The sequence below is a fragment of the Salvelinus alpinus genome, chromosome 3 (assembly GCF_045679555.1).
Source record: "Salvelinus alpinus chromosome 3, SLU_Salpinus.1, whole genome shotgun sequence".
Taxonomy (NCBI): Eukaryota; Metazoa; Chordata; class Actinopteri; order Salmoniformes; family Salmonidae; genus Salvelinus; species Salvelinus alpinus.
Window position 1 is genome coordinate 27,925,841 of NC_092088.1, and position 11,489 is coordinate 27,937,329.

Sequence of the window (11,489 nt, forward strand, 5' to 3'; positions counted from 1 at the left end):
GTCATTCGTGTGTAATGGGAGCGTGCGCAGGTGCGCGGCTCATTAGTAATACGCCTACATTTTTCAGCCTGTTGACCTACAGAGCTATTATGAAGCGTATATTCCTTTATTAAGTGTTCCTGTTTTGAGATTGAGCCAGGAATGTTTAAAATGTCTACTTAGCCGGGATATGTACATTTGGGTGAATAGAGCTCCATGGGGTATGGTCATCTGTATATATGTACCTGTTTCAACAGTGTTCTTTAGTTATCCTCTAGCTCATGTATGTGAGCTATGTGGAGAGGCTGTCCATAGCCTGAAGGTACTGTATACCCCAACTTGCTGTAGTTGGTTTGGCAGGGCAGGCCTGATTGAGTTTTAGGTTTTGATATCAGATTATCAAAACAAATTATATGAGAGTCAGGCCCGCTGATTAGGCAGGATTAGGCGGCCGTCTGTGGCGGCAGATTGACGAGGGCGGCCTTTCCTGAGCTAAACTGACCCAACGTGCACCTCCAACAACATGTAAAACCTCTCAATTCTGCCTTAAATCAATGGCAATTTCTCTCAACCAGAGGCATAGGGGATTTTTAGTTAGGTGAGTGTTGATGCCGCCCGGTGATAAGCAGTGCCCACTTTGTCAAAGGCAGGGGCGCCTCTCCAGGGTGCTGTCAGAGAAACGCATCTCTGCGGCGCTCCACCAACGTTCTGTCAAAAAAATGATCTAACGTAATTCATGTAGCAGATAGAGGATATGGTAGAAAGAGTATGTGACCTTTTCTGTAGCCTACAGGCTGGAGATAAAATGTATGACAATGTAATGTATAAGGGCACAAGGCGAGAGCCAGATGCAGACACAGGGGGCAGATAGTTAGGAGTCTTAGATGTTTATTAATCCAAAAAGGGATAGGCAAGAGAATGGTCATGTACAGGCAAAAGGTCAAAACCAGTTCAGAGTCCAGTAGGTACCGAAGGGCAGGCAGGCTCGAGGTCAGGGCAGGCGGGAATGGAGTCCAGAAAACAGGCAAGGGTCAAAACCGGGAGGACTAGTAAAGAGAAGAGGAAAAAGGAGTACAGGAAAAAACACGCTGGTTGACTTGACAAACATACAGGACAAACTTGCACAGAGAGACAGGAAACACAGGGATAAATACATTGGGGAAAATAAGTGACACCTGGAGGGGGTGGAGACAATCACAAGGACAGGTGAAACAGATCAGGGTGTGACAGTAATGAGACGGATACTTTTTAAATCATGCAGGTTTCTCCAATCAAATAGCCTAACCTAAATTGCGACCAATCAAATAAAAAATGCATTGTTATGTTAACAACATATCCTAAAAACAGGACAGGTCAAAGTAAAATGGACAATATGGAATGGACAATCACAACTGTTGTCACCCCATTGTCATGATTAGTGGTTTCAAGTTTGTACCCGTCAGTTTTTGACAAGCTGATCATAGCGAAGAAGAAAATTCAAAACAAATGCAATCTGAAAAGCATAATAGAATATTGCACCATATCAAAGAAAAATAAATAACAATTTGCAAAACTGACGCATTGTCACGTTCTGACCCTAGTTCTTGTGTTATTTCTTTGTTTTAGTTGGTCAGGACGTGAGTTGGGTGGGTTATCTATGTTTTGTGTTTCTATGTTGGGTTTCTCGTTTGGCCTGATATGGTTCTCAATCAGAGGCAGGTGTTAGTCATTGTCCCTGATTGGGAACCATATTTAGGTAGCCTGTTTTCTGTTGTGTTTTGTGGGTGGTTATTTCCTGTTTAGTGTTTTTGTGTTTCACCTTTCAGGACTGTTCGTTTGTCGGTTTATTCTTTTGTTTCAGTGTTCAGTTTTATTATTAAAACATTATGGACACATACCACGCTGCATCTTGGTCCTCTTCTTCTCCTCCAGACGACGAACGTTACACGCATCCCACAAATTGAAATAAATGTAAAAAATAAGGATGCTATTACACATTTGCATTTAAAGTATAACTTTTTTAATGTATATAAACGTAGGTATATAAATGTATATAAAGTGCATATAAATGTAACAATTTAAAACGAATACAATCTGAACAACATAATAATACAATATTGCACCATATCAAAGAAAAAAAATAAACAATGATGCAAAACTGCGGCATCCCACTTTAAACTGGTCCCTCTTTTCTCTCTTCTTTATTGCCATGTTATAATCAGCAGCACACAGCAATGCTGACCATATTTTGCTTTTATGAGAGATTTGCATTCAGAAATGCAAGCTGCCTCACTTTCGAGGGGCTGATGCGGTTTCTTCTCTCAGCAATTATTTGTCCCATTTTCGAGAAGACCCTCATTGATGGAATGGATGTGGCCACTATGCAGAGTCTCCCTGTTATGACTTTAATATGCCGTGGGTAAACAGAGGCCTTGTTCTTCCACCAGCTCAGAGGATCTGCAGATCTTTGGAGTAGGGGCTCCTCCAAATAGGATCGGACCTCCATTATGGCATCTGCTGAGGGATTCCTTTGTGCTGCATCCCCAGTTGCTCTCTCTTCAAACAGCATTCAAACAGCAGACGTTTGTGGCACTACTGCTGGTGCTTCTGCTCCATCTGATCCCTCTTCTTCCTGTTGCCCTGGTGCCTGAGCCAGCTGACTGCTGGGGCTGTCCCTCCCTCTTTTTCCTGTTGCCCTGGTGCCTGAGCCAGCTGACTGCTGGGGCTGTCCCTCCCTCTTCTTCCTGTTGCCCTGGTACCTGAGCCAGCTGACTGCTGGGGCTGTCCCTCCCTGCTGCTGAGGTTATTATTTGAAGAGCCTCATCAATCGCTCTGGCATCACTGAAGGCTAACTTCTTAAACCTGGGGTCAAGTGCAGCGGTTTCTGATAGCACGTGATTATATTCCATTCTGTGGAACTTTCTGTCCATTGATGAACATAGGGTGTCCATCAACTCTGTCACATGTCCTGTGGTTACATTTGCTTCTCTCTGGCGGCTGGCTGTGATTCGCTGCAGACCCTTACACAGGAGTATCATTTTTAAGGCTGTCACATAGCTGAAAAGAGAGAACAGTAACTTATTAGTTCAGGTTCATGTTTTGTCTACTGATACTACATTCTCATCTACTGCTCATATACATATATAATACTGGATTAAATAATGATGTAGTAATAACTGCTTACTGTACCTCTCTCCACTGATCTCCACAGTGACCTGCTCGAAGCGTTCCAGGACTGCACACCTCCTCCACCACCTCCCATTCCTCTTGGGTCAGAGCATCAACAGGTGCATTGACAATGGCCAGGGTAGAGATGATGGCATCCTTTGACTCAAGAAACCGCTTCAACATATAAAATTTAGAATTCCACCTTGTAGTGCAGTTTTGTTTAGGCCTCAGCTCAGGCATCCCCATCTGGCGTTGTGTAGACTTTAATTTTTCAGCACCTACTGTGCTCCTGTGGAAGTATTGCACAGCTGCTTTCACTTTGTCCACAGTGGGCTTCATTGCCTTCAGAGCATCTCTTATAATCAGGTTGATTGTGTGGGCAAGACATGGATGATGGGTCCATTTTAACATTTTCATGGCTTTGGTTATGTTAGCTGCATTGTCGCTAACACAACAGACCACTTTTCCACCTACTTGCCATTCTCTGGCCACTCTCAACAGTTCCTCTGCCAAGTTCTCTGAGGTGTGTCTGTCACTGAACTAAAAGCAGTTCAGAAGACAGCTAGACATCAAAAAATCTTCAATAAAGTGACATGTAACCGATATGTAAGAAGTGGTTACCCTTGATGTCCAGCAGTCAGTGGTAAGGCAAACTGCAGTAGCTTTTTGGACTCTTTACCGCACTGAAGCCTGTGAGCTCTCGTACAGTTGTGGAATAAGTGATTTTGAAAGTGTTTTCCTGCTTGGAATTGTGTACATTGGATTTAGACTATTGCTATAATTTCTAAAATCTCTGTACTCTACGATCGAAAATGGCTGGAAATCGGTGGCAATCATTTTAGCCAATGCAATATCAATTTGGCCTTGTTTTGCTACAGACATAGACTTTGGCATAAACTGGTCCATAGAAGACTGCGTTGCTGTGGGTCGCGGAGTAGGCCTACTTGATTGAGTGGATACATCTGCCACGTGTGGAGGTGCTGGCTCCACCACTATCACTAGCAGGCCCGCTAGTTTCTCGAAGCTCCGCTACAGCTAGCTTCACAGTTGGGTGCACAGTTTGTATATGCCGGTGTAGGTTGTGCTTAGAACCGGCTTTATATGAGATTTTGTCTTGGCAAATTCTACACTGTGCTGTAACATTATTGGATGCATTATTAAAATGCTACTGTGCTTCCGACTCATTTTCCAGCTGTTGTTTCCCGTTACAGAATACGGACTCCAACAATGGAGGCAGCAGGAAAACAAAATATCTCCCAGATGGTCGACGAGCCCCTGCTCGTCATCACCATGACAAGCTGGCACAACTGGGGATGGCTATGGAAGTGGTTTGTTGCCTCCCGGATAAATATTACGGAACCCCATCTAAATGCCGTAGCTTCCTACTTCAGTGCTCCCTCTACTTCACGCACCAGATGGGAGCCCCCACTACCGAGAGGTCCAAGTTTCCCACGGTTATTTCTCTGCTGATTGGGCGGGTGTTGGAATGGGCCACTGCTGTCTGGGAGAGGAGCTAGATTCATATGAGGGGTTCATGGCTCTGTTCAAATGCATCTTTGATCACCCGTAGGGCAGAGAGGGGAGAGGAGCTAGATTCATATGAGGGGTTCATGGCTCTGTTCAAATGCATCTTTGATCACCCGTAGGGCAGAGAGGGGGGTGAGCGCCTACTCCAATTACTGCAGGGGAACCAGACGGCCGCTGAGTACGCGCTCACCTTCCGGACAGTAGCAGCACAGGGCTCTACGCTAACTTTTTTCCCAAGGAGTACATGTGCTCCTAAATGAAAAAATGTAGGAGCACACAAAGAAATTTAGGAGCACAGTGAAAAATTGAACCAAAATTATGAACAAACAATTTATTACATACATATTTATACTGCGGGTGTGAGTGTGTGCGTGTGTGCGTGTGTGTGTGCGTGTATATCAGTTGTCCAGCTGCTTTTGTATGTTGGCCGTCTGGCACGGTTAGAGGTCAGCCAGCGATCCACAGCAGGAGTGGGATCGAACTCCTCGACAGAAGGCCCCTCCAGGCTGATCCTCATCAGGACTTCGGTGGTGGAGACCCCAAGGCAGCTTCTTGTCGAATTACCATTAACTTATCAAAACCAACCATAGGATACCATACATAACCACTCAGGACTGTTAGTCTACCTTGTAATCGTGCCTGTAGGGGTCCGTTGTCAACATGGTCTCCAACAAGCCACTGTAGGTCCTTGAAATTAAGGCTGACCAGGATTTTCAGCCCCTGCCACTCATCCTGGATTACAGCTGTGTTGCACCCCGATCTGCAGGATTGAACAGAGCAAGTGAGTTTGCAAATATGCAAACATAACATTGTCTCATATGGCAATGCAGTGTCAAATACATTCTTAGCTCTCTAGAGGCTCCTTGAAATGCCTCATCAGGTCTGCCACACCATCATCGCCAAAGGTGAGAAGGCTGGCCTGGTCTTCTGGCCATGTGTCAGGGTTTAGCACTCTGAAAGACTCCACTGGGATCTGGACACCCTCATCCTTCAGCAAACCACCAAACCTGGCTTTGAAATCATCCACGCCGATGTTGATGGCCGCCTCAATGTGCTGCTTCAGCTGGGGATTGGTCAGGTCCATGAAGCCTTTCAGATCCCCCTTCAGTGTTATTACCTTTAACAGAAATAACACACACACACAGAGACACACACACCAACACACAATGAAATGTCTGGCCATTTGTCTGTCTCCCATAAAAAAAATGTAAAGACTTCTCCACTGCATTTCCCTCCTTATCCTCAAATCGTTCTATTGGGCAAGGAATACATTGATTCTCACACTGAGAATCTGTCTTAATCATCGATTTTAATCATTGATTAATCTTACATCCTAACAAGCTCTCATCCTAACACACCTGGAATCTCCTTTCATCACCCTGCTGCTGAGCAAGCATGGTCTGGATCTTTTCCAGCATGCCTCCTGCCTTTGCCCTAAGCTTTAGTGCGTCCAGTCTGGTCACTGTCTTCCTCAACTCTGATGTGGCTTAGGGGAGGATCAGGTCATTCCTTTGCAGGGTGAGGCTAAGTGAGGATAGCTCTTTAAACATGTCTGAAAGAAAATGGCAGAATACACAAAAGAGTGCATTCTCCATTTCCAGCTTTACCTGTAAAGTAGTGAGTAAATAAACGGTCATCTGTCAATTACTTGATTCTTAAAGTTAATTTGAGTCTTTAACCTATTTTTTAAAACTAGTGTGGTATTACATTTCCTGTGTAAAACTGACCTTCTTTGCCCGCCCTTGAACTTCCACTGTTGTTGATGCTACGGCCAGATGCTCCATGTGCTGCAGAACAACGGAGTACTGGCCTTCGTCAGTGGCAAGGTCCTTGTCTTGTCCATGCCGTAGGAACACTTTGAGGGCTCTGTGGACATGGGGATCCACCGAGTTCTCTTGACGCTAGACGGTGTTCAAATATCCACACCGAGCTCTTGTCCGAGAACATAGAGCTCTCGTTTGGATTTTCCGCTGAAGTGATACGTCTTCCATATCAGATTCAGAAGATCGTACACGACAGACGCCTTTGGCTCTTTCTTCTGGATGGTCAGTATTGCCAGCTCTAGTCTGTGAAAGTCAGAACAGAATCTTCCAAACAATTCACTGTCTCCTTCCCCCCCTGTCTCTTGTGCCAACAGAAAACAATAATTCTGTGGTATTTATCATTCCAGCACTTAGTGCTCGCACACAGACACACACACACAGTATTGTTTAAACTTCTCTGCTAGCAAATAAAACTAAATCATAGAGAATTTTCTGGTTACAAACCTATGTGGCATACTGTGGATTGGGATTATATGTCCCCCTGACTCTCTCTGCAGGTGGGCAATCATTACCCCACGGTGGCCCATGTTTATGGAGGCACCATCTGCCCCGAAGGAGATGCACTTCTTCATCCATGACCCTCCATCCTCCTCTGGGCAAACAGCACGAAATGCGGCCTTGGTGGCATCCAAAACACCTCGAATGACAACACAAAAAAACTATTATACAAAAGTATTTCTGACAAACTAAATTATCTCCATTATGAATAATGATTCAACTTTACACAAGAATAAAGCCTATAAATGTCACGTTCTGACCATAGTTCTTGTGTGTTTTGCTTGTTTTAGTATTGGTCAGGACGTGAGCTGGGTGGGCATTCTATGTTGTGTGTCTAGTTTGTCTGTTTCTGTGTTCGGCCTAATATGGTTCTCAATCAGAGGCAGCTGTCAATCGTTGTCCCTGATTGAGAATCATATATAGGTGGCTTGTTTTGTGTTGGGGATTTGTGGGTGGTTGTTTCCTGTCTTTGTGTTTTGTCTGCACCAGAAAGGACTGTATCGGTTTGCCAAATGTGTTATTTTGTTTTGTAAGTGTTCACGTTTATTTGTCGTAATTAAACATGTTGAGCACTGGCTACGCTGCGTGTTGGTCCGATCCCTGCTACACTCTCTCTTCTCGTGAAGAGAGGGAAGGCTGCCGTTACAGAACCACCCACCAAATTCGGACCAAGCAGCGTAGCAACGGGCAGCAGCGACAGCAGCAGCGGTACCAGGAGGAATGGACATGGGAGGAAATTCTGGACGGTAAAGGACCCTGGGCAGAGCCAGAGGAGTGTCGCCGCCCCAAAGCGGAGCTGGAGGCAGCAAAAGCGGAGAGGCGGCATTATGAGGCGCTAGCAAGGCAGAGCGGCTGGAAGCCCGAGAGGCTCTCCCAAAAATTTCTTGGAGGGGGGGCTAGAGGGGAGTGTGGCGAAGTCAGGTAGGAGACCTGCCCCAACTTCCCGGGCTTACCGTGGAGAGCGAGAGTACTGGCAGACACCGTGTTGTGCGGAAGAGCGCGCGGAGTCTCCTGTACGTGTGCTTAGTGCGGTACATTCCAGCTCCACGTATCGGCCGGGCTAGAGTGGGCATCGAGCCAGGTGCAATGAAGCCAGCTCAACACATCTGGTCTCCAGTGCGTCTCCTCGGGCCGGTGTACATGGCACCAGCCTTACGTATGGTGTCCCCGGTTCGCCAGCACAGCCCAGTGCGGGCTATTCCACCTCGCCGGACTGGCCTGGCTACGGGGAGCATTAAACCAGGTAAGGTTGGGCAGGCTCGGTGCTTAAGAGCTCCTGTACGCCTTCACGGTCCGGTATATCCGGCGCCACCTTCCCGCCCCAGCCCAGTACCACCAGTGCCTACCACGCACCAGGCCTACTGTGCGCCTCAGCAGGCCAGAGTTGCCTGCCTGCCCAGCGCCGTCTGAGCTGCCTGCCTGCCCAGCGCCGTCTGAGCTGCCTGCCTGCCCAGCGCCGTCTGAGCTGCCTGCCTGCCCAGCGCCGTCTGAGCTGCCTGCCTGCCCAGCGCCGTCTGAGCTGCCTGCCTGCCCAGCGCCGTCTGAGCTGCCTGCCTGCCCAGCGCCGTCTGAGCTGCCTGCCTGCCCAGCGCCGTCTGAGCTGCCTGCCTGCCCAGCGCCGTCTGCCCAGCGCCGTCAAAGCCATCCGTCTGCCCAGCGCCATCTGAGCCGCCCGTCTGTCCCGAGCCGTTAGAGCCGCCCGTCAGTCAGGAGCCGCTAGAGCCCCCCGTCAGTCAGGAGCCGCCAGAGCCGTCCGTCAGTCAGGAGCCGCCAGAGCCGTCCGTCAGTCAGGAGCCGCCAGAGCCGTCCGTCAGTCAGGAGCCGCCAGAGCCGTCCGTCAGTCAGGAGCCGCCAGAGCCGTCCGTCAGTCAGGAGCCGCCAGAGCCGTCCGTCTGTCAGGAGCCGCCAGCCAGTCAGGAGCCGCCAGAGCCGCCAGCCAGTCAGGAGCCGCCAGAGCCGCCAGCCAGTCAGGAGCCGCCAGAGCCGCCAGCCAGTCAGGAGCCGCCAGAGCCGTCAGCCAGTCAGGGGCCGCCAGCCAGTCAGGAGCTGCCAGAGCCGCCAGCCAGTCATGAGCCGCCCGCCAGTCATGAGCCGCCCTCCAGTCATGAGCCGCCCTCCAGTCATGAGCCGCCCTCCAGTCATGAGCCGCCCTCCAGTCATGAGCCGCACTCCAGTCATGAGCCGCCCTCCAGTCATGAGCCGCCCTCCAGACATGAGCCGCCCTCCAGACATGAGCCGCCCTCCAGTCATGAGCCGCCCTCCAGTCATGAGCCGCCTTCCAGTCATGAGCCGCCCTCCAGTCATGAGCCGCCCTCCAGTCATGAGCTGCCCTCCAGTCATGAGCTGCCTCTCTGTCCGGAGCTGCCCTTCAGTCCGGAGCTGCCCTTCAGTCCGGAGCTGCCCTTCAGTCCGGAGCTACCTCTCTGTCTTGAGCTACCTCTCTGTCCTGAGCTACCTCTCTGTCCTGAGCTACCTCTCTGTCCTGAGCTACCTCTCTGTCCTGAGCTGTCTCCTCAATTTAGTGGGGACCTTGGTGAGGATTCCTAGGCCAAGGTCGGGGGCGAGGGTCGCCACTCAAAGGACGCTAAGGAGGGGGACAAAGACAATGGTGGAGTGGTGGCCTCGTCCTGCGCCGGAGCCGCCACCGCGGACAGATGCCCACCCAGACCCTCCCCTTGAGTTTTCGGAGTCCGCACCTCAGGAGGGGGGTACTGTCACGTTTTGACCATAGTTCTTGTGTGTTTTGCTTGTTTTAGTGTTGGTCAGGACGTGAGCTGGGTGGGCATTCTATGTTGTGTGTCTAGTTTGTCTGTTTCTGTGTTCGGCCTAATATGGTTCTCAATCAGAGGCAGCTGTCAATCGTTGTCCCTGATTGAGAATCATATATAGGTGGCTTGTTTTGTGTTGGGGATTTGTGGGTGGTTGTTTCCTGTCTTTGTGTTTTGTCTGCACCAGAAAGGACTGTATCAGTTTGCCACATTTGTTATTTTGTTTTGTAAGTGTTCACGTTTATTTGTCGTAATTAAACATGTTGAGCACTGGCTACGCTGCGTGTTGGTCCGATCCCTGCTACACTCTCTCTTCTCGTGAAGAGAGGGAAGACTGCCGTTACAATAAAGAGGAACAATTTACCAATGGCATGAGAGTGGTCAAAGGTCTGTTGTCCGACCAGGAGATTGACTGGCTTCCCATCCTCCAACAAGCGTACGTAGACAATCTCGCATTCGGTGTTGGATATATCAGTGTCTCCGTCTATTAGAACGGCAATATACTTTGCGGCTTTCAGCTTCGCTGACAGGCTCTCTCTCATTATGTCAGCAATGTGACCGATCATCTCTGTACATCTTACATCATTGTCGTATGTGGGATTAATGTCAACTCCGTTTTTGTGGTGGAGTCTGATAAGCGGCCCAAATTTTATGATTCGCAAGGAATCGCAAGGAAGTATGCAATGAAGTATGCAATGTTTATCTTTATTTTCAGCTGCCTCCTCTTCTCCTCCTCAGACAGCAGCACTTGCCTCCTCAAGGCTGCTGACACCGTGCCTGATGGTTTCTCCTGTCTCAACAGGTACAGATCTCTGCACTGGATATGCCGCCGCGAGATGTTATGTTTCGCTACGCTATCTCTTTTCAGATGCGGGTTTCCTGGCACGAAGGACGAGTTGTCCGCCTGTTTCTGCCCTCTACAACATTTGCAGAACATGACGTTGTTTTCGAACTCTAGCTATGGGAACATTTTGAGCCAATTCGCATTGAATTTATATGTTCTCCCTCCACCGGCTACAGTGGACGTTGAAGTGACAGCGGGGGTCACGGTAGCGTCGCTAATGTTGTTCTCAGCATCCCTAACGTTAGCCGCCATGTCAACGTTAGCAACCTCAGGTAAACCTTGTGAAGAGGCTTCATTAGTTGAACCTTGCGAATCCCCCTTGCCGGATTCCTCTTTCTCCTCGTCTCTTTTTCGCTTAAAATAAAATTGAATGGGCTTCATTTTTAGCGATGTCTGCACGTTAACTTATAGCCTATACCGATACTATTTTCCAGTGTTGTTCACCTTTCTCTCTCTGACTGGACTGCGTCATCACAGAAAACTCTACTGTGGTTGGCACATGCCGCTTGTGGAATGTGGGACTTGTAGTTTTTAAACAATTAGCAGCGGGGGAAAAATAGATTACGGTAGGTTGTAATCTTTAAATCGCACACTGTGCTCGTAAATAATTTTTCCGGTTCGCACAGATCAATTTTTAGGGGCAAATGCGAGTGAAATACTTGCACTGTAGAGCCCTGCAGTATCCAGCGGATGGAACGAGCCGGCACTTCATATGCTATTCAGAAGAGGTCGAGAACCTCTCCTTGGACGCACTCATTGTGATGGCCATCCGTCTGGATAACCTACTTCAGGAGCGTCAGTACTCTCCTCGCTTCTCTCCCTCCCTCAGTGAACACTCGATCAGAGCCTGAACCCATGGAGGTGGGGGTCACACACTTCCATGTGGCGGAGCAACGCAGACAG